Raw genomic sequence first — 23,586 nt, 5'->3', positions numbered from 1 at the left:
TCTAATCTATATTCAGTGCTGCAGAATTGCTAGCCCCAAGATGTGATCTACTTCTCATTTTTTGTTTTCCTCTGTTTCATTGCAACAATCAAGGTTTAGAATAACAGAAGAGGTTAAGCAGATGTTCAAATAAGACTGAAACATTTGTTTGCTGACTATTACACGCTGATGGTGCAGTATAAATAACAAATAATGCAGCCACAAATCACAACAGCATATCCCCAGGGAACAAATAATGATATCTAAGCCCTATATCAGCAAAATACTTGAACACACATGTACTTTCTAGAATCCGTGTCTAATCTATTAAATCAAGATAGTCTTCAGTGTGGCAAGAACACCAGAAGCAAAGACTTGCCATGTGCAGAGCTCAGGAGAGGGGAAGGTGGAAACAGTCCGTGAAGCCATGGATAATCTGTGAGATTTGTAGAGGCTCCACAGAAGGGTGCTCCTGTCTCTGAGGGCAGCCTGCTGCACAGGCTGGAAGGAAGCTGAGGATGCAGATTGTTATTCCTGGGGCATGCAAACAAGCATGCTCCTCCAGGCTCCCTGGGCTCCTGTTGCACCCAGCCCCACTGGGACAATGAGAGGAGAAGGGATACCCCCTTTGCTCTCCTGCTAGAGCACAGTATGAGTTCCAGTTACAATGTCAGCTTTAGGATCAGTGCATTTTTCTTTTGGCAAAACATGTCTCTAGATTCCATCTTACCGAAATCATTAAGTTAGTTAATTTTCAGTGAGTCACTGGACACTGAGCTTACCCCTGTTAGCATAAATAAAAATTAATCAGCCAAGAAACATACTTTCAAACCACATGGCTTGTAAATGCAATGAATTTTTAATGTGAAGATGAAAGAACAGTACATAATGCTGACAATTCACTATCTGGACCTTCTTTATTCCCTGCTTAAGTAACGATCTAAATGTTACTGTAAATCTATGCCTGGAAGTACAGACAGCTGAAGTTTTTGAAGGCTTTTATTACTATCCTTCTGTTAGGAGGGCAGTCTTATCCTTCTGAAGTCTGACTGAAAGTTATTAATTTAGGTATTCCTCAAAACTTACAACTAGAGTAGTTCTCTGCTTATTTTTCCTTGAAAACCAATTTACCTCTGCTCTACTGAGGTCTGACATTTTTTTCTATTGATTGGTAATTAAATGAAAAATATTTCATTCCATAACACAGTATGGAAAATACTATTGAGGAGATATACAGCATTTTATTACTCATTTTTATTTACTTTATTGTCTTCTTTTATTTCATGTTTGCTTAGAGCTTTGTCATCTTATTCTAGCCTTCTTGCAAGATTTTAGAGAGTGATCTGTAAATCAGGATAATAACCAGACCTCAGTGAGATGATATTCTGTTCAATGGTAACCAACTCTGGACACCCTTTAAAATCTAATTGGAAAAGAGTAGGTGCAGTCTTTTGGTCTGAATAGTATCCTTACATCACCAGATCGGTGACATGTAGGTGATCAGTGCAATGTCAATAATGACAGAAGAAAATACATCTTCTGTATCTACAATACTCAGCTCACTCATGTGAAATCTCTTTTCAAGGCTCAGAAAGCTTCAATTCAGTATTTTGAATCACTCATCTATACCTTTTTTTTTTCCAAGTGGAGGTACATTCTAAGTTATTCTCAAGTTCTTTTTTTTTTTTTTTTTTTTTCAATGCAGGCACATTTTAATCATTTAAATCAGCATGGGTGCTTGAATGTTTAATTTAACAATTAGTATGGCTTACTTTTTTTAACAAGAAGAAAAAAGAAATGAGTTGCTCAGAATTGCATGGGGCAATCATTGGCCACAATGGCAAGAGAAAATCCTTGCAACAGAATCAGTGCTAGACTTACATTCCAGGTTTTTATTTAGTTGGTGGATAGTTCCTCACTCTAAGATTTATCATTTTTAGCATTTGTTCAGAAACTGCAGGTATCGTTCATCTCTTCCAATTCTAGCTGTGTAAAAGCCAGTATACAGTTTATGTGTCTCCTAAGTTTTCTTTTTAGTCAATGGACAAAGACAGGTATGTCGAGATAGGTATTTCCATTTTAAAGATTTGTCTAAAGTGAGTAGGATAAGGCCTGTGGAAGCACCTCTTTCCATTTATTAGGCATAGCTGAAATTAGGTGACATGCATCCTACTTTGTGTGTCTTTGTCATCCCATAAGAAGATCCATTGTACCAAATCTGTCATTAAACAATTTTCAGTCATTCCCTTCAACACTAGTAGTGATATGGCAATTGGCAAAAGATTTTACTAATACAACAATTCTGCTTATAATGAGCAGAATGAGCTGATCTAGACCACAGAAGCAAAGCACCCTTCCACTTAAGGCAACACTGAATTCAAAGAGGCGATGTCTGAGATATTATTAATAAAAATACTTTATATAAGACGTGGGATAAGATAGAAAGGGTCAGCTGTAATGGAATTTATCTTGCAATATATGGATTAATTAAAAGTGATTTGAGATTATGGAAGATAGATGGGTTTTGCTAATAATAGCAGTGGTGGTAACTCTGGACCTGACTTTTTGCAGCATAAGAATTAATTTTTTTTAATATTTAATTCTATTCTTGAAAATTGGGTTGGAAATGATTTATATTACAATGTTGGACTCAGAGTTAATGAACCTGAAGAAGTATAACCTGGTTTTCAGAATTTCTTCCCCCAGACATGGATAATTTGTCTTATGAAATGTTCAAGCATTTAAATGCCAAGCATTTGAAGGTAATTGTTAAATTGTTTAATTTCATTTTGGAATAAATGTTGGATCCCAGCCTTTGAAGGAAATGCAAAAGAGAATATGGATTTACTACTAGTCCTTTGGTTCTTCCCACACTTTTTATCCACCAAGCTAACTACTCAGGTTGAAGAAAGTTATCTTAGAAATTCATTGAATGCTTGCTTCTGATTATGAATTATCTGCAATGACTTTGAATTCCATAAATGAGCACCTCAAACAGAATGAAAATTTTATGCAAATGCGAAACAGGAGACAGCTCGAGCTTATGGGGTCTTACGTGGCTTGTAGACAATTTAGTGCTTCTGTTACTTCCTTCATTCTGTATGTTTTTTATTTTATTTTTTATAATTTATTCTTCTCTTTACTGGATCCATATAATTTCATACTATTTTTGTGTCTTATCTGGAGGATTAAGAGTTTATAAACAGGTGAAAGATAGTCAAGAAGAATTCATATGACAATATAAAAATTCTGGCAAAATGTTTCCTAAGTGAGTGTTCATAGGAGACTTGTTTTGTGTTAGAAAAACACCATTTCAGGACAATAAGAGTATTTTTGTTTGATGGCTGTTCTGTTCCCAGTGTGATGTGAATGGATTGTATCAGCTTATTTTCCAGGAGAAAGTTACGTTTTATCATAAAATGCACCAGCAACACAGTCCCTTTGATGTCTCTGTGGTCTGTCTCCTGAATATACTGGTGTGGGCAGCATATAATACCATCAAAACTGAACTCGACTTTGATCATAAATCAGTCTCTCCAAAAGAAATCAGGAGTCTGGGATAGACAGAATGAACTTATAATACAACCATCTATATTGTATTGAGATTAAGGAAAAAAAGAGAAAGCTTACTTTTTCCTTTCTACTAACTTGATATTTTTCAAAATTAACATTCTCTTGCAGAAACCTAATTTCTCTAATAATTTTTAGAAGCTAACCAAACTAAATGCAAACTCATGCTGTAGGCTTCTTAGCCCTTCAGTTTGAAAACAGACTGAAAAATAAGTCTGACCCCTCTTGATTTGACATGAACTAGCTAATCTGTTGGTAGAAATGAATATGAAGAAAAAGTGTTCACAGCTGAGTATGATATTAATCAAAGAGAAGGATTGTTCTTACATTGAAAGCTATGAAGAGTAAGTTGAAATAAAGAAAATGAGTTTGTTATAGTCCAACACTGGCACTTCCCTTTATCAGTGGGCACTGTGGGTGAAGAACCACCTATACCAGATGAATGCACAATGTAAGGGGCATGGCATGCCAAACATCCTCTGCAATGTAAAAAGAAAGAAGCAGAGCACTGGGTTTTGCCCAAAGATTGTGAAATACATTACCCAAATATTGTCTATCATCTACAGTCCTAAACCAGTCTGAAAATTGATCCCAGGTTGTGATTTAGTGTGTGGCCCTCCATGAAGCTCACGGAGTCACCATCGAGAGCCACAAGAATATTAGCTGTTTCTCATTCTGCCAAGGTTCCTCCAGAATTAGCTACTTTGCATGCTGTTCTCTGTGTCACTGAGGTTGGATTTCCTACTTCCTACTGCAGTGCTGTTTGTGCATCACTCTGATTTTCTCAATCACATGCTAAATGTTTTAACAGCATGGTGATACATACTTGGCATGGAGACGGGGTGGGGGTGGGGGGAGTAGCATAGCATCCTTTTTCACATTTATTGTTGGTGCTTCAACCAGAACATATTTAATGAGGCTTCAGATGAAATATGTGAGTCTCATCCCTTCATGCAGTATTTGCAAGCAGAGAAATATAAAGAAAGAGATTACACAGTCCTGGTTGTTAAAGCAAGTATAATTGCTTGTGTTTTTTAAAAACAAATAGAAGTGAGAATAAATTATGTTTCTTAAAGTATGATATTCTGATCATTCAAGTGCAGCAAGAGAAACTACTCATGCACACATTATTACCATGCAGGAAACAATTTGTATGCATCTACTGTACTTACTGTACTATCTTTTCCTTTTGTTACCACAAAAATAAATAGCATGTATTACTACTAATAGAAGAAGTATGTACTGTAATATATTTTTCAATGTTATATTGTAAGGAAAAACAGGTCAGAATGCAAATTGGTGATTTTACAGCACCTTTAAATAAGAATTGTTGAAGCATGGCTAGATTTAAGGCTTGAGTGGGGTACTGCCACAAGTCATTTTTTATAGCTGCCCACTGCTTCCAGGGTTTGTAAAATCATCATCTATGCGCAAGGTTACTGTCTGCGTTTGCAAATATTTAACTGTGTTTTAATGAAACATCCCAAACATGAGTACAATTTGTAACATATTTCCTGCCCACACTGGGACACCCTAGGAAGATGTCTGGAAGCAGGGATGTGATCCTAAGAGGTTTAGAGCATCTTTAACTCATGTTGCAACTTGTCCTTAGATTCAAGTGAGTTTCTAATCCTATTGCTCATCATTACTGAACTCCCTGGTTAATGTGCATTCAGAAGCGGAGGTGCTGAGTGAGGGAGCAGGCTCTGACAGTACAGTCATGCCAAGAATTTGTCGCTGCAGGATTCCCACAGGGAGGCCCGGTTTCACTTTGCCCCCTACCAAGAGGTCTGTCAGCCTGTGGGATAATTTCCCCCCTGGGGATGGTTTGAGTTCTGTCTCTGGAGGCTTCTAAAACTCATCTGCACTAAAACATGAGAAAATGTCTTGTGGAAACTATGCTAGAAAGATAGAAATGATAGAAATGATGAGCTAAGCAGGCTATTCTCTGTCCAAAGATGCTTGCAGATTCAGATAGTTTGAATTCAGGTTTCAAGTTTCAGAAAGGAAACAGATTCTTAAACCTTCAGAGCCCTGAAAGTCTAAATCATTGTGAATGCATTTCTTAGAAACTCACATGTCCACGACAGCCTTCCCACTTGAGATCTGGTTTTGTTACAGTCAGGGAAAACAAACAAACAAAAAAGCACAAGAGGACAAATTAAAAGGTTATAAAAATAATTTTAAGTCATTTTAAGACAGCTTTAAATTATAAAATGTAAAAGGTCTGAATGAAGATAGATCTATGAATGAACAACATTCTGGAAAAAACAGAACTGAAATACATTCCAATGATATAAAGCCAGACCTTTTTAATACTAAAAAACAATCCAAACATGTCAAAAGCAAAGCTTTGCTTCCTCCCTTCCCCAATGGACAATATTTTTTCTTGAACTTTCTAATTACTACTTAAACTTCAAGGTACGCTTTCCTGGACAATGTGTTCATTAAGTTATGACAAGTATCTATCCCAAAAACCAGAGCATTAAAGAAAGTATCAGCTCAGGATATCATACCTATATAAAACAAGTTTTGTTTGCATTGTTACTTTCTCATGTGTATATTTAAAAGCTGCTTTTCTTTTTCACTGGTTTTCTGTATTAGGATTTACAAGTGTAAATCATCCTATTTATTCTGAAAGTTTTCTCTAGTAGGCTTTGGCCAGTAAGTACTTTCTTAGGAGCTTAGCTGATTTTCAAATGACTGCAGTTTAGCTTTACCATGGCTAGAGAGTCTATAGAGAATAATAATGTGCTCTTTTATGCATTAAGCAAAAGACCGCAACATATTGATGACATAAATTACAAGTATTCAACATTTATAATGAAAGAGTTCAGGATGAATGATACATGCAGTGAAGCAACAACACTAATTCCGTTCTTGATTTTCTGAAAGACTGATCTGAATACATGAGGCAACAGCTGCCTGGTCAAATACCTTCAAAAAATCAGCCTAGTACTATTAATCAGAGCTCTCAGTGAAGTGCATCGTATTATAACAACATGAAGCTGTCACCATACCCCAACGAGTAACACTAAGCACTGTTCAGACATGACTTGCTCCAGTGGAATTCTTCAGTTTCCTGCAGTAAAGAAAATGAAACCCATGTGTGTAGTGTGAACCAGCTGGCAGCTCTTTAAATTAGATAGGCATGAGCTACTTATAAGATTGGACACTCCTCCAGATGCTGCCACAATTAAAAACAAAATAGTTTTCCTTATATTGAAACACCCACATAATTTCTAGCTGTCAAGAGGTTGGCATATTTTGACAATTTAATTTAATAGATGCTTTCAGGGAAAAATATAAAAGCTGCAATTTTTCTTTTCAAGGAACTTTGTTTTTCCCCTAAAAATGTGTTGCACCAAAAAAAAAAAAAAAAAAAAAAGGAAAAAAAATCAATTTGCTGTGAGAACTTTAATAGAAATTATTAAACTTGCTCAGAATGTAAGAGAATAAGCTGCTCTCTTCCCTAGATACGCAGACATGTGAAGGCATTAAAATACCCACCATATGCTTTTACTTGTGCTTTGTTTAGTATGCAGAGTTGTGACAAGGAAATCTCAGAAGGCTCCCAGATTTTATTTCCTTTTTCACTATGGCTACAATTTTTCTGACTGAAAGCAGTAATCTGAAATTGGGTGAGACACCTTGTCCAGACTAGATGCCTGGTTTTAGTCGTCATTCAGCTGCTCAAAGGACAAGTGTCCTTCTCCCCTGCTTACAGAGAAGGAAGAACCCTAAGTATCTGGGATGTCAGATGGAGAAATCACCTTCCTGCAGACCTTTTTATGTCACTGTACCAGTGTGAAAGAGGTGTTTCCAGAGCAGACATGCAACACCACCTCTTAATCTCCCTCTTCTGTGGCTCTACAAACATAGGCTCGCTCCTACATTACAACTCTCACTACATACTACTTTAGAAAGAGCTTGGAGACTCATACGTGTCTGTGTCTCAACAAGACCTTTGCAAAACGTTAGACTCAGAAATCAGCAGGAGTAACCTGCACAGATAGCAGGGGCATAGCTGCACCCTCAATCATGAGGAGGGCAAACAAGACTGTTCCCAGATCACCATCTCTCTCGGGAACTAGATTTGTGCCTCGATTCAGTCCAGTAGACACATTTCTTAGAAAATCACAGGCAATCTGCCACCAACAAGACTGAATATTGTTTGCACCCTGTGTTGTTAGCTACGCGCTCTCAGGACCTCTCCAGAATGGAGATGCAATGTACTGTAATGCATGGCCAAGGGGAGGCCTCCTTCTGGTACTGGATGGGAGTCATAGGGATAAAGTGAGACAAAGAAGGGATAGGCAAGGGTTATGGGCTATCTTACTGGCTGTCAGACAGGGCATCAGTTCCCTTCTCCTGCATAGCCAAAGCATGGATTCATCACTGTACTAATTATGATTTTGTGGAAAGCCCTGTTATACTTTGGTAATCATCGTCATAACAAATGCATGGAACCAAATTCAAATTCACCATTCAGCTTTTCTTGTTCTTTTATGGAAGAAGCAGATGTTCCTTGCTGCTCAATGATAGGGCATTCTTAGCTAAAAGATTGCAAATATCCTCATTAATATAGTGCATTAGGAGGTGTCTCACTTGCGCTAAGATGGCCTCCACCAGCACTGATAGAACTGTAAGCCAAAGGATGATGCCAGGATTCAAAACAAACAAACAAACAAAAATAAAAATAAAAAATAAATAAAATAAATAAAATAAATTAAAATAAATAAATAAATAAATAAATAAAATAATATAAAATAAAATAGTAGATTACTTCACATTGTTATAAATAGGCATGAATTACTACATTATGGTCAGTCAGTAGCAATGATGAATTGATACCCCTGCACTCTACCAAGTCAGTGGGTCAGCTCTGGCATGAGAGAGTAACATCAACCCATAACTGACCAGCTTGACACAAATGCTGTGCCTTTAGCACAGCGCAGTGACACATCTCCAAATGCTTCCCTGGCACCACAAAAGAGCAGGTGTTCCCATTCTTTGGCAAAAAAACATGTCCCATGAAAACTCCTGTCTGGTGTCATCTGTCTTGCAACTTTACCAATACCAGAACCTGAATGAAAAATATATTTGTTTTTAAAAACAAAGGTTAACATAACAGCTTGAATTTCATGCAGATATGGTAACATGGTATGATAGCAAAGACAACGTTAAATATTCATCAGACAGCTGAAGTCACTAGTGTAGATCATCAGTTGGAGACAGATTACAAGATATGTTATTATCTTCTGTAAATAAACAGGATTAATGCTGAAACACTGACATCTGTAAACATGAAGTAATTCTGTCCTTGTGGTTCACATTTATGTGAACATTACATAAACGGTCTTAAAAACAACAAAACAAGTCTTGGCAAAGCTATGCTAAGAAATTCCCATAGGTGAAACAGACCACCAGGATCTATCTCCATTATTGTCTTTTAGTTTATGTTTGATTTCAGATAAAATAGCATTTTATCAAAACAAACAAGCAAACAAATCACACGAATGCTGATTTGAATTTTATAGCCTATCTAATCAGCATTCTAAGCTTTTTAAGAGACTAAAAAAAAAAAAGAATCTCTCCTTCTTAAAGTGTTGTTTTTAATTGTTGAATAATTTAGCTCCTAGATAAAACTATTAATCAAACTCTGAGTCAGCATTTCCATTTTATGAACTCCACAAAGATAACTCTGTGATAGCCTGAAAGTCAGTAAACTTCATCATCTCTTCATCAGTGAATTCTCTGCAATTCCGAAGTGCCAGTCATCCCAGAGACTCATTTAATACATCTCTTCACACATTCACTGTCTGCTTCTAATGTTCCTAACATCTGCTGTCAACAAAGAAAAATAAAGGGAAATGGGTTTTGATTTGCATCCTTTTATGATAAGGTATTCCAGGCGCATATTGTCACTAGTCCTGTTACTGATGGCATTTGGAAGTATGCCTTTATCAATCATTCTTTTTGTTCAATTTATTTGGATATTTTCTCCTTTTTTTTTTTTTTTTTTTTTTTTAATGGTAAAGTTCTCTGTGTTTCTTGAAGGCAGTAACTAAGACAATTTAGGTGAAGATAAAAACCAGAGTGTTGCTTCTTGGAAAGTGATTGTAAAAAGGGATGCTTCGGGTCAGGGAAAAGAAGGAACTACAGGGGGAGGCATTTATTATCTAAGCCAAGGAATCAGATGATTTTCAGTTTAGATAGTGACTGGTTGAAAAATCAAAGCAACAGTACTAATCCTGCACTTTTGTTGCAGGCCCTTCCATCTGAGCACACAGAGGGAAAGCAAGCCCTATATAAGGGAGCAGCACAGTCAGGCTGCTTGGCCGGGGCAGGCGAGCTGGAGACTAGGTCCCCCAGGAGGAGCTGGGAGGCTGTACCAGCAGGTCAGGGTCAGGACCCTGACTGGGGCAGTGCTCAGGATCAGCCTCAGCCCAGCATTCAAGACAGCTGCAGTGAGGCAGGTCGCTGGTCCAGCCAAGAAGTCAAGTCAGCAGGTTGGGAGTGGGGTCAGCGCAGCTGGGGTGTGGTGGAGGTGGGCAGCATGGGGAGGAGGCAAGCTCTTGGTCCCACCTTCTTCATGGCAATCAGCAAAATAAAAAAAAGTGAATACAAAAAATAAACGTAGAAAAAAGAGTAAGATAACAAAGGTACAATACTAGCTTGCACGATAAGCATCGCTCACAGCTCTCACTTTTTTTTTTTTTTCTGAGCACCAAAATAAAACCACAGTGCAATATGGTTGGTTTTTTTTTTTGGTCATTGTTTTTAAAGGAGCTTCTCCCAAGCAGTGAAGTGTCAGAAGAAGTAAGAAAGTACTCATCTGAAGCTTTAGTGGAGTTATATGATTATACATAGTATATTTTGACTTCTCAGTGAGTTTGCATGGAAGCTCAGTGAAAGTAGTGGTCCTATTGAAATTCTTCCCATGAAGCTGACTGCCTGTCCCCAGAATCTGAAAGGTGGTTTTCCTGTCCCATAACATACGTCCCATTAAATATCTTACCCTACTCTGAGTCCAAGGGCTAACAAAATCCTCATGCTTCTTCAGTAAGGGGAAAAAAAAATAATATGTATTTAGATTACTGAAATAGGTAGAGCAGTACAGACATATAAACCCACATGAGTCTATCATTTGAAAAAGGAGTTAGAATAACTGGTTTCCAAGATTTTTGGAAGCTTTAGAATTGATTTTATATGACATTTGTCACGTAGTTTTGATTTCTTATAATGGACGCAAGTTTTTTTCTATTGTCACTTGGTTATCATGATTTGTCCATTCAGTTATGAAGTATTCGGTGTCATTTATGTCTTTTCAAGTTCATTCTCCATGTCTGTAAATTATAATCCTTTATTAGGGTTGGCAATGAGCTGGAATTTCACTAATGACTTCAAAAATGATCTGTCTATACTTCCAACCTCTTCACATCAGTGCCAAATTTGGAAAATTAATTCTTCTTTACACCAGCTGTCTGTGCCAGAAGACAGTTGAATAAACGATAGTGCAGGGAGAAGAGAGCAGAGAACAGAAAAGTGGAGAATTGGGATTGAAATTAATTTGATTGTCAGTCTGAGAAAGGAGTACTTTTATGATTCTTGCCTACTCCATGCCAAGAATTATTAAATAAAGATAATTCCAATGAAAGGTCTTAAACCCAGACAAAAACCAGAAGTACCCAACACTGATTATTGCCTAAGACTAACTCCAACAGGAAATGGAGATTTAAGACCACATTTTCTCAAAGCATATTTTCTGCTAGATTGAGCTGAAAGTGCAGGACATCAGCTGGAGCCCATGAAAAATTACACCTCTAATAAAAAGATGATAGGACGATACTTCCCAGGAGTGGGAAAGATGAGTTTAAACACTTAGTCCTAGCTCTACACTGACATGTTTTGTAACAGCAGGTCAGACAGCACTCTTTACAGTGCAACTCTCAAACAGAAGTCAAGGCTCCTTCCTCCTGACTGACAATAAAATATGCCCTGACATATTTAGATTTACATTTTTTCTTTTCCATTTCATTCTGTACTTCTCTATGCAGTCAACCAAATTCATGTAGCCTTTCCTCTCAAGAATAATTTTTCAGTTTTCAACTTTAGTGATGAAAACCACAAACACAGATGATGACATGATGAGTGTCATTGTAAGGAGAGTAGACTTTGCATGCAAGCTTACTGTTGGTGCTCAAGCAATGCACAAAAACAGCTAGATAGAATAATTACTCATTTCATATCAGGCTTGATATTAAATACTTCCTGATTTGAAGTTATGGATTCTCGTCTCTAAAACAATACAAAATCTTAGCTATATCTCATAGTTATTACACTGTTTGTCTTTCACTGGCAAAGTTCTTAGTTGTTATTCTAAGAACTTTGGATACAGTGCTGCACATTTAGTTGATTAGAAATTCTGATTTACAGGCAGAACAAAAACAACAACAATAAAATAAAGGAAGATATGCCGAAGTCTAGCTTTTCAGCCTCATTTTTTTAATTTATTTTTATTTTCCTTCTCCATCCCTCCCTCCCATATCAGATATGCTTGATGAGCAAGCTTTCGGGGGCCAGGAAAAATTTTCTTTATGAACTGTACATGGATTTCACACCTTCTATTCTTGTGTATTTTGTTTTGTTTTGTTTGTTTGTTTTTCCTAACTGGTCACTATGGAAAGCTTCCAAACATGCTATAGTAATTCATGATGGCATATTGTATAGTCCCATTCTTTATTATCCTAAACATATGGCCAGTAAAGAATTAATCAGTCTAATAGAAATATTTACTGTTATTCCAGGTTACAGTAATCAGACAGTCCAGTCCTCATCACTTTAGAATTTCCTGGTCCTTTCAGTGTGAAGTCTGAACTTTTCAGTTAATTTTACCCCAAGGAAGGTTTTGGGAATAAGTATAAAAGCATCACAGACTAATCCCTGCAGATTATCAATCTTTAGTCTTTTGCATAAGAGCATCACAGACAAATCCCTGCAGATTGTCAATCTTTAGTCTTTTCTGAATTAAGTTTATTTTTAAAAATATCTGAAATATTTTAATGTTGGTTTGGTAGACATACTTTTTCAGTATCTGTTTCTATCAATTTAATGAGAGGATTACAATTTTCAGGCTTGAATATTCAAAGCTAGCCTCATAAATGGATCTAAGAAGTTCAGATTCAGATTCAAAGCAAAATGAAACAATTTGGAGGAAAATTTTAGCCAAGCATCTCTTGTTGACTACACATTTGGTGACTTGATGTTTTTTTGTTTGTTTGTTTGTTTTTAAGTCCTATTGTTTTATGAACTTAATTTCTGAGATTTTTAAATAGACCTATGGATGTGCATTGCACACTTACAAGTACATGTTACTGCCTCTAGTTTATAACTAGCTGACAGAATTGTAACAAAATTTGGGACAGAAATAAGAGACAAACCCCATGACACAAAGGACAGAAACACAGAGGGAAAAAAAAAAAAAAAAGTAATTGAAAAACAACAACAAAAAAAAGAATTTAATACTTCATTATTTTATGAATGACAATCCTGAAGATAGTCCACTGCAAAAACTTACAGGAGGTCTTTGGGCTGTTTTTAAGATTTAGAATAAATTTTGTTTAGTAGTTATTTTACCGCACTTTAGAGGTGAAGTCCTGTAAGTGTGGATAAATGGCTATATTTATGCAAATATAGTTAGATTCAAATTTCAGAAAAACAATGGAACTAATTTTTAGTATTAATGCATTTTGTATGCATAACAGACCTTTATAGACTGTAAAAGTCATCAGCCATTTAGACACGGATTTTGCTCAATGAAGTTGAAGAAATGGGTTAACGTGCAACATGACAGGATCAGTTTCGGAACATTAGTTTATAATCCACATAGCAATTAATTAAGTATTTAGGTGGATTTAATAAGTCAAATAGCCCTGAAAATCTTCACAGAATGTGGTCCATGTTCAAACCGAGTTGAAGCCTTACGACTGCCATCATGGAGCGCTCCCTTCCCCTTTTCCTCAAATCCTAATAGAATTTGACCAGAGCAGGTTTTAGAAGAACCATACAGACAGGTTTCCTTGTGGGCTAGCAAACTACTTTGAAGCTGTTTCAACAGAAGACCATATGACAATTTAAGCTCCCTTATAAACTAGAAAATATGTATTAACCACTTTGTCTTGTAATTACTCTAGTCATATTGCACTACATCTTCCTCTTGCAAGCATCTGCATCATAAACCACCCTAAAGAAACCAAGTAGAACATGATATATTATTCAAACAGTTAAAAGGAGCCTCTAGCCCAGAGACACTTCTCTTTGGTCTTTGCAATCCTCTGCACAACAAAATTGGATGCAGCAGATGAGCTAATGAGATGGAAGTAACACTGTTAATGACCACAGATGAATGAAATGAGACTCTGATTGTGATTACATGTTCCTGCAGCTGCTTTATAAGTTAGGTTGTGCTCCACTTTCTTTTTAGTGGGAGGAAAAACTGTGTATTATCTACAGCTGCTATTTCACCGGGTATGGTTGTATTGGGTTTATGTGGTAAGGGTTTGGTAGTGGGGGGGCTGCAGGGGTGGCTTCTGTGAGCAGAGCCCAGCAGTTGCCCTGTGTTAGAACAGAGCCAGCTCCAAAAGGGACCTGCTGCTGGCCAGAGCTGAGTGCGTGACACGTGGTGTGCTTCTGAGAGAGCATATTGGAGAAAGGGGGTGTGGGGGAACAGCTGTGGAACAGCAGCTTAGAGGGAGGGGTGAGAAATTGTAAAGAGAGAACTAGCCTTGCAGAAACCAAGGTCAGTGGAGAAGGATGTGCTGTCGGTGCCCGAGCAGAAGTTCTGCTGTGGCCTGTGGAGAGGCACCTGGTGGAGCAGGCTGTTCCCCTGCAGCCCATGGGTCCCACATGGAGCAGATCTCCACGCTGCAGCCCGTGGAGGAGCCCCTGTTGGAGCAGATGGATGTGGCCTGGAGGAGGCTGCGGCCCATGGAGAGCCCCTGAAGGAGCAGGCCCCAGGCTGGAGCTGCAGCGTGTGGAGGAGCCCATGTGGAGTGGGGGCAGAGAGTGACCATGAAGGAACGGCAGAGACAGTGTTAGGGTCCGGCCACAGCCCCAGCTCCCCTGCTCTGCTCAGGGGGAGGATGTAGAAGATGGTGTCTGGGTCAGAGATATTTTGAGTTTGCTTTTTGTTTCTTACTGCTTGAATCTGTTAGGCAGTAAATTATATTAATCTCCCTATGCTGAGTCTGCAGGGCCCGTGTATGTAATTGGTGAGCACTCTTCCTTTCCATATCTTAACCCTTGAGCCCTTTTCTATCATCTTTTCTTCCCCTCTCCCTTTAAGAAGGGATAGAGAGAGCAGTTGTGGTGGCGTTCAGCTGCTCATTGGGGTGAAGTCACCAGAATGCTAGAAATTTGGTATGTAACACTTCCCTAAATGAATTGAATTCTTCACTGATGTTTCTGCCACCATTCCAGAATTTACTCTGTTTCTACTGATGCCTTGTCTGTCTGTCTCCTGTTGTTGATTTTTTTTTTTTTTCTTGTAACTGAAGTACTTCTCTTTCTATTGCTATACTGTTTGCTCTTTCTGCATAACTTGCCTTGGTAATTGTAATAGCTCTCCATTCCTGTAGTGTTTCCTTCAAGTCATGCTTTCAGTAGGCTTTGCTTCTGCTCTCTCTCTCAAACAAAGAGAAAAAAACAACTCTTGGGATGTGTTTCTTCTTCTTTTGCGTGTCTTAAAGGAAGGAATATAGGCTTTCCAATGGCTTTTGTTTTCCCAAGTTGTTTATAAAAACTTTTGCTAAAGGCAGATAAACTTGTAAATTTGACATTTCTAACTTTACCTCTCTCTTTTACATCTATTTCTTTTAGATACTTGTCATAACTTCAGTGCTAGTGGTTACTGGTTGAAACAAAGGTCTTGTTCACCTTGTATTTACTAAATTTGTCCTTACTCCAAATAGGTTTTATTGTAGCACTGTGGCATGAAAGTACTTTCACCATATACTCTAGCTCTTGAAATGTCCCTTATGTTCAAACTTCTTAAAAACTTCCTCTTGACAGAAATCACTTTGGAACGCAGGAAATCTATGTAAAAAGTCTCAGAAAGGAACAGGAACACATCCTTTATGATGGTAGTCTTCTATATGTACCAAGTAAACTGGGTTACATCTTGGAAGTAAACCTTTTTCTGTAATCTTGGTTTGTAGGCTCTGTAAGACGTGAGGTTCCTCTGTCCTATGCTAGTCAGTTAACTATTGTTTCCAGTCTAGGTCTTCTCTTCTGCTGTCATATTCAGTGAACTCAATGTCGGAATGTTTATCATAATCTCTTTGGGGTTGAAGAGTCATATAATCTCTGGGGGGAGGGTGCAACAAGCAAAAAATAAAACTGGTTGATGGCACTTGGAAGTCTATAGAAGGAAAAAGATGACTTTCAACATGTTCTGAATTTGTAAATTCTTTCCTCCATTTACCTTAATAATTCTGTTTGCCCTTACTGGAACCTAACTGTCTCTGTGGACTGTAGGGGCTTTGGTCTGATCCCATTTGCTAGGTTTCCTGTCCTTAAAACTGCTGAAGATCAGTCTAGCAGGGTCTGATGTACATATCCAAATGTGTTTGGGATAAAACTGTTTTCAAGCACTGAGTAAATATATCCATACAATAAGTGATGAGTGCTTTATGACTGGTGTTAAATTTGCCCCAAACTAACACTAGTCACTGTTACATACTTGTTTGGTGTTTTGAAGTAACCAGTGTGCACTTGCAAAATTACTCTTACCTTCAAAAGAATTAATCTTCAATTATGAAGTTTTTCATGTTAGCAATGGGCAAACTGAGATACTGTTTATCACTAGTCATTTAAAAAAAAAAAAGTGTAGCCACTTTCAGTTATTGTTTGCTATTTGATAAAGTAGCTACTCAGCAGCTGAGGTTCTTAAAGTTTAATTACCTCCATGAAGCTTTGTTATCAATTCTATGGCTTTTATGCAAGACTGTAAATGTTAATTTCTTCTACCACAGGCAAGTAATTACTGTGCTACTGAGTTCAATCTTTTCTCTACCAAAGATTTAAACCATCCTGGAAGTTTACGTGTGACTGCTTGGAAGCCAGAAGTATATATGAGGAAAAAAGGAGCAGTGTATAATGTTTTATACTCCACCTACTAGTTCCTTTAAGTCATCTTCTTACAGTTTTTTCCTTCCATTGTGTTTTGAGGATAGTGAAAAAGAAAGTAATATCCTGAAATTTATGTTTATTTCTTCTTTCTATCACTTCTAGCTAACACAGTTAACAACTGCATGAAACTTTACTCTGCTCAATAGTAATGAGCTACATTTTTGTGTTCACCAACAAGAGTTAATGAAACTAGTTAATTCATTTTTGACTTAGTGTTGATTGTGAATGTCAATTAGCTTCCTCATCTGCAACAACTTTACACTATTATGGATGTTTAAAATTAATTAATCTTAAAGACAAAAGTAAAAATAATTTCCAAAATATTGTAGAAGGCATTGACCTTTCAATTTCCCTTTTCATAAAACTAACATATAGAAGGATTTCCTAGCTGGCCAACACAATGCTTCATGAAATGTATTAGAAGTCTTGTGTCCAGCCCAACATGAACATCATAAAAGGTATGTGGCAGGGGAGCAAGGAAGCTGTTCCTGAAAGAGTGAAATCTACCTTTCTCTGGAGAAGTATACAGTTTTATGACTAGCAATGTCCAAATGGCCCATTTACGTAGATTGCTTTGTGTCTTTATGGAATAGCTAATACCTTGTTGGTGAGTAGGGCTGCTACATGCTCCCCAGCACAATTAGTATCTATATACTGTTGTATTTTTTTAACTTGCTAATAGATATGCCTCTGTGAATTGAGAAGGAAGAATGCATTTTGACTCTTTCCTCAGCATAATTTTCTATTCCTTTCTTGAATACCTTGCTTTCTCAAACAGAATTGCGTATTCTTTGAATCTATCAGTAAATCACTTCACAGAAGTTCTCTAACTATCTCTTTACCCTCTTTATGACTATCCTTTCAATTTAAAGTTCTTAGAGAAAAAAGTCTGAAGTTTTTATGTATCCCATGACAATGCAAACACGTCTAAATGAATTTAAATTCTTTTGCTTCTAGGAACTAAGAAGTCTACACAGCACTGAAGAACTTTTCTTAAAGAAAGATTGAAGAGCTCCAAGGTAAAATGCAACATGGCTTTCAATAGAAATATATATAAAAAACACTCTAAAGCATTTTCTCTTTTATTGTCATATTAAGATTCAAAGAAAATATTTTTTAAAGGCAATGGAGAGCACCATGAGCATGTCATGGTCTTAGTATGATCCAAGAGCTTACTTGCTCTCATTCTTCGCTTCTGTACAGTACGTAGTTATCTGTTGGTCCTTTCCCTAATTTGTTAAACCCTCTATGCTTTTACGAAAAGCTGTTTCTGACAAACAAAATCAAAGCTTGGCATTCACTAATTTCTTTTTCTTTTGAAAGATAAAAACCCGCGACTGATTGTTGGATCGATGCTTCTTTGAAACCTGAAGGATGGCAGAGGTTCTAAAAAATTCTAAATCTTAATATGTTTTTATCAGTATCCTCGATCAGTGATATTTTTTTCTTCAGGTTCATTTCATGTTCTATCATCAGCAATAACACAGGAATTTAATATATATTTCTGAACCGGACATCACCTCTTACTTTCAGAAACTAGAAAAAAAAACTAATGTCACTAGCAGTTGCCATCCTCACAGTGGCAAACACAGAGGGGCAGGGCCGATCTTCTTTGTTTCCTAGCTGTTTGCAATATAATACATTTATCTTTTTGTCTAATACTGGAGAGAGAGAAAAAAAAAAAGCCATGAAGGGGTGCCATATATTTCTTCTTAGATGATGTGTGAATTTGGGACCTGAGAATGTCATTGCTCATTAGGTAATTAAGATGTGGAACATATCACTGAGAATATTTATGTTGGTAACTGCTTACTAAACAAATGTGTAACTTCATCTTGTCTTATTTGCATGTCCAAGTGGAAAAATAAGGGAATCTGCATCTTGTTTTGTCGTTTCAAATTGTTAATAAATAGTACTCGTTAGTTAGGATAATGCAGCTAGAAACAACAGTAGCATTTGGTTCTTATCAAAGTTATTTTATCTGTTAATAAACATCCTTACAGAAGCAATTACTCACTTCCTTAGGGGAGAATGCTGTTACGAAGATAAATTCCATTTTAAAATGTTTGCTTATGCATTTTTGTAAGACGCTTTGTGTTAATTCACTTTGGTGCTAAGATTACATAGTGTTAACTTGCAGAATGTAAAATAAACTATTCAAAAGTTCAAATAGTGTAAAAACAAAACCCATATCATGCGTACGATAGATTAAGTTTGTTGGTATTAATATAATCACTTTTTTACTCTAAGCTATACAGTCATTCATCTCCTGTACAACATCTTGATAGAAGTTCAAGAACAGTATGGGATTTTTTGCAGACAGAGGAAAACATTTGTGTTGTTGTTAGTGGACATCTTTAAGGTGGTTGGTACTATTAAAGTCCAAATTGCTACTGTGGAGGAGCAGTCACTGAAGAGAAAATTTTAAGGTTTTAATTTATCACCCTTAATCATCTTTCTGACTAAAGGTAATCAGATTGCTGCAAGCAGTCTTGTCCTAAATCTTAATTCATATTAAATGGTCTGTCATGCATGCCCAGTGTCCTCTGCACAGACTTTCAACTTCTGCTACCTTGACATTAAGAAAAGTCACTAATACAAATAACACGGCTATGGAGAAATTAATAGAAAGTCTGAAAAGGATATATTTCTCCAAAATTAAATACACAAACTCTAGATTTCACTGTTACAGTATAATGTATTGAGGGGGGACAAAGCGGGTGAAAAATGTCCTTTGCTCTTACTATTTTGTATACAGTTTTGGTGTTTCTGATTTGCTTTTATAATTAGAGTGGCACTATATTGGTGGAAATTAGATGCAGTTGAGCCTAATTAGATTAACAGGTTTAAATAGGCTGATTTAGAAAAAAGACTTTTCATTGTTTATAGTCAAAGCAATGTTACGGGTAGGGTTTGCTGGTCTTCATTAGTTTGTGTTTAGAATTCAGGGATAGTTTTTTCATTGTCTAAGAAAGGAAATAGACTGGCAGTATTCAGATGTGCTAAATTATATTAGAGGTAGACTAGTTTATTACTAAAGTGTTTTTGAAGCATATTGTCCTAGCTTGATCAAAGTAGTAAGCAAGCTTTAGCCTGATTAACCTATAATAGTAATATTCTTTTCTTCAGAAATATTTTTCTTCTAACAGTATGATCTTGACTTCTCATTTTCCTCTTATGACAATATTTCACCAACCTTAAAACTAATTTAGGAGGAAATAAGCTAATGGTTTTTAAGAAGTCAAGTAGGAAGTTTATCTTTTCTTACATGTGTCATGAATAGCCAGTTAGACAATATTAAGTCAGATGCTCTCAAATCACCTAATGAAATTTAACCTTTAGCATTCCTTTTTACTCTGACCTCTACTCCTAGTATTTTTAGCAGTTTTATTTCTGAAATAAAAAGTACTATGTGAAAACCATTTCAAAAAACTGGGATGAAAAGAAATATACCTGTCTTACAAAAGATCTGAGGAATTACAGGTTAATTCACTTAGCTTCATTTTTCAGAATGAAACAGAACTAATCCATTTTTAAATGCACTCAGGAAAACAAAGAAATAATTATACTCAGATGTTTGACTGAAATATACTGCATCAAAATCAGCTTTTTCCTGACAAGCTTGCAATTCCTATAGGTAAATAGGAATAAGCAATAATATATATTATATATAACATGGGTAAATAGGAATAAGCAATAAAGTAGCAATAAACTTGACTTCAGCAGGACTTTAGTATGGCCTCATATAATGATCTTAGGTGAGCAACCTAAGCAGTTATGACCTAAGTAATGCTGGTATGAGAGAGTTTTCCTGACAGTTACATTATCCTCAACTATCAACTCAACTATGGATCACTGTCAGACCAGGAAGATGTGCATGGTGGTTTTCTACAAGGCTGCTCCTGTGTTTGAGAGTGACTTTTTCTTGCCTCTTCTGTATGAAGAGCATTGTATCTCTTATAAGATAATAGGGAAAAGAGAAGGAAACGGAGTTTGTGGCTTGGGATCTGTGAGTTTTGCACGTGCAGTAGCTAAACTCAGAGCAGAGGAGACTAATATAAAACTCCAAGAACTTCTAGAATGAAGAATAGGAGTATTAAAATAGCAAATGATGCTAAACTATCAAAATTGGAAAAACCCAGCAGGACAGGATTAGGATAAAAAATAGTCTTGATAAACTGGAGACATGGTTGAAAAAATAAATATTAATCAATATGGAAAAGCACTATGCTTGAAGAGGATCAATGAATGGCAATCATAGTACACAGTTGCATGTAGCAGTTCTGCACTTATAAAATAGTTACAAGTCATGTGAAATAAATATCTTGCTTCATCAGAAGTACTATGTCCCTTTTGAGCACAAAATATAAGTTCATTTTCAGGCCACCTTCTGTTTTTGACCTAATAAAAAATAGATTTCTTGAGTGTAGAGAAAGAGAAGACTCACTGAGATTAGGATGAGAAGGGATATCTTTAAACTGCAGCAGTGTTGTGTTAAGCAAGATCTTTTTAATTATAATAGCAGAGGAGCACCAGAGTTTACTGCCTATAAAAGGGTTAGGGGTATCTCCTATTTGGAGACTTTAGCTATAGATTAGACTGGTATCTTCCAGAAATGCGTTTGTTATCTCTTTTAGTTTTTTTTGCCTTGGACCATGAAGGTGACTAATGACCTCTGAACACTCTTTTCAACCCTCCAGCCTCCAATTTCCTAGTGATAAATCTGAAAGAATCTCACAGAGGGAACTCTGAAGAATTACTCGCATAAAAAACTTTCTATTTTTTAATCAAATGACTGGCTTAAACTGAGAAACATATATATATACACACACACTTCTTTTATGTATATTCTGCCAGTATTAGTTTTATTTTGAGAGTATTATATGACACTAACAAGTTTTCCTTCATAAACATTTTCTGTTGTTTCTATGGGATCTATGATGTTATTTAGACCAAAACTATAGTTAAAGCTAGTTTTGACCACAATAAAATTCCCTCAAGAAACCAAAATTGAACAAACTACATCCAAAAGTGCTTCTACAGTCAAAACTGATTGATAACAGAAGACAATCCTGAAATTATTAGTTACAGATTTTCATTATATCGATGCTTAATTTGTACTTTAGTCAGTACTTGGAATAGACTTTCTTTTTGCCAGTGTTCTTAATCTTTAGATGATGGCAACATGAACAAAGAGCAACTGAGACCAAAAAGACAATGTACAATCTCTTTCAATTTGAATACCTTCAAAATTTGTTCTTCTCAGTCATAAAATGTAGAACTTAAAGAACTTAAACATGCCTGCAGGAGGAATTGCTGTGATTTATTAGGCAGTCTAAAGTGTCTGATTCTATATGCTGTTATTTGGTACCCAACAGTTTTTGATAATTCTATTTTCATTTCCAGTTCATCTACGCAGATTCATGTAACTGCACAAAAGCAACTGTTTAGTCTTTGCTTTCATGCTGATATACTGAGTGCTTCAGCTGGCATCTGCTGTGTTGTGCTGTCAGTCAGATGTTCAGTGGTAGGATACCTCCTACTCTGGTCACTTCTTTTACATGCACAGAGATAAATGTTCTGTGTACCAATTGATTTAAATACTGCCTGTTTCATTTGTATAGGTTTTTCTTGTCAGAAAATAGTTAACTATTCAATCTCTTTACATGCTAATTTCTTTTGAGTTCTTCTGCTGTACCTGAAGTACAGCCAAGCCTCATGGGCAGGAGCTGTCAGATGTGAAGAAGCAATAGGCTGCCTTCCCAAACACAAGCAACAGAACACAAGACAAAATGCAAATACTAGAAACATATTTTACTTTAATAATAGTAAAATAATGTTTCACAGATACAATATGGACATACAGAGACTGGATGCTAAAGTAATCAGTTTTTCACACATGAATTTTTATGTGGCACAAGCACAGCTGATATGTTTTTGTTCTTGTTGCTGCTGATGACTATGACAACTGTCCACCCTATTAACTGTAAGCAACTTTAAGCTCTTGCACAATTCTATACATAGTTGGGTTACGTCATCCCGAATAAAAGGTTCCCATGTTTCCTCTCCATCCTGTGATATATGGTGTCCTGCAAATGTGAGATTCTTGTTTTCTCTCAACACTCTTCAGTATATACTGTTCTGATAGTATAATTAAAGATTTCATTAGCATAACTAAGTCACATTTGTTACTCTGTATTTTAAGACAGGTCCAACTCCAACTTGAATTGAAGCTTAATCCTAAATTGCCATCTATGTATGTACATATAGGTTCTCTGAGTTCAAGCTGTTCCTTTGATGTATACATAGGATTAAAAACATATGGAACATTCTGAGAGCAATTATGTTGTGGATTCAAAACTGCAAGCATCTAATACGATGGATATGGAATCTTTTCCAGAGCAGTTATTTTCAGAAGTGCATGAAAAAAAGATGTAGTTTTAAATGTCACTACAGAAGTGCAGTCATTAGGCATATCTTTGGTAACTCTGCAAAAATGTTATTTGGTGGTGGTGTTCAAATGAAAAAATAATTATTTGAATACACAGTTGAAATTCAGGAATTTCGGATAGAGAGACGATTCTGAAATCAACAGCTCACAAGAGTTTTAAAGTCAAACTCATTTGACAGGTATCAGTTTTAACAAAATAGCCCTCATTTGTATCTGTCCAGGACATGTAATTTAGAAGGAAGTCCCCAGTTCATGAATCATTAGTTACACTACAACTGAGTTTGCCTACAGCAATATTTCAGTCAAAAACCTAGTGCAGCTTTCATTGTTTTGCTTTACGGAGGGAATCTCAGTATTGTTTCCTAATCCTGACATTTTTATTAATTAACAATATT

At 36.4% G+C, this 23,586-nt stretch overlaps 1 long non-coding RNA gene across 1 annotated transcript in view; it reads left to right on the top strand.

The window, feature by feature from the left end:
- Nucleotides 1-18,727, top strand: part of LOC121071347 — a 284,653-nt gene extending 265,926 nt beyond the window's left edge. The window contains exons 5-7 of the long non-coding RNA XR_005820541.1: nt 17,698-17,759; nt 17,863-17,942; nt 18,064-18,727. This is a non-coding gene — a long non-coding RNA (uncharacterized LOC121071347). The remainder of the gene's footprint in view (nt 1-17,697; nt 17,760-17,862; nt 17,943-18,063) is intronic.
- Nucleotides 18,728-23,586: the final 4,859 nt, after the last annotated feature.

Source organism: Cygnus olor, chromosome 5, assembly GCF_009769625.2.
Source record: "Cygnus olor isolate bCygOlo1 chromosome 5, bCygOlo1.pri.v2, whole genome shotgun sequence".
Classification (NCBI taxonomy): Eukaryota; Metazoa; Chordata; class Aves; order Anseriformes; family Anatidae; genus Cygnus; species Cygnus olor.
Note: the sequence above shows the minus strand (reverse complement) of the source record. Positions and strands in the feature narration are given on the sequence as shown.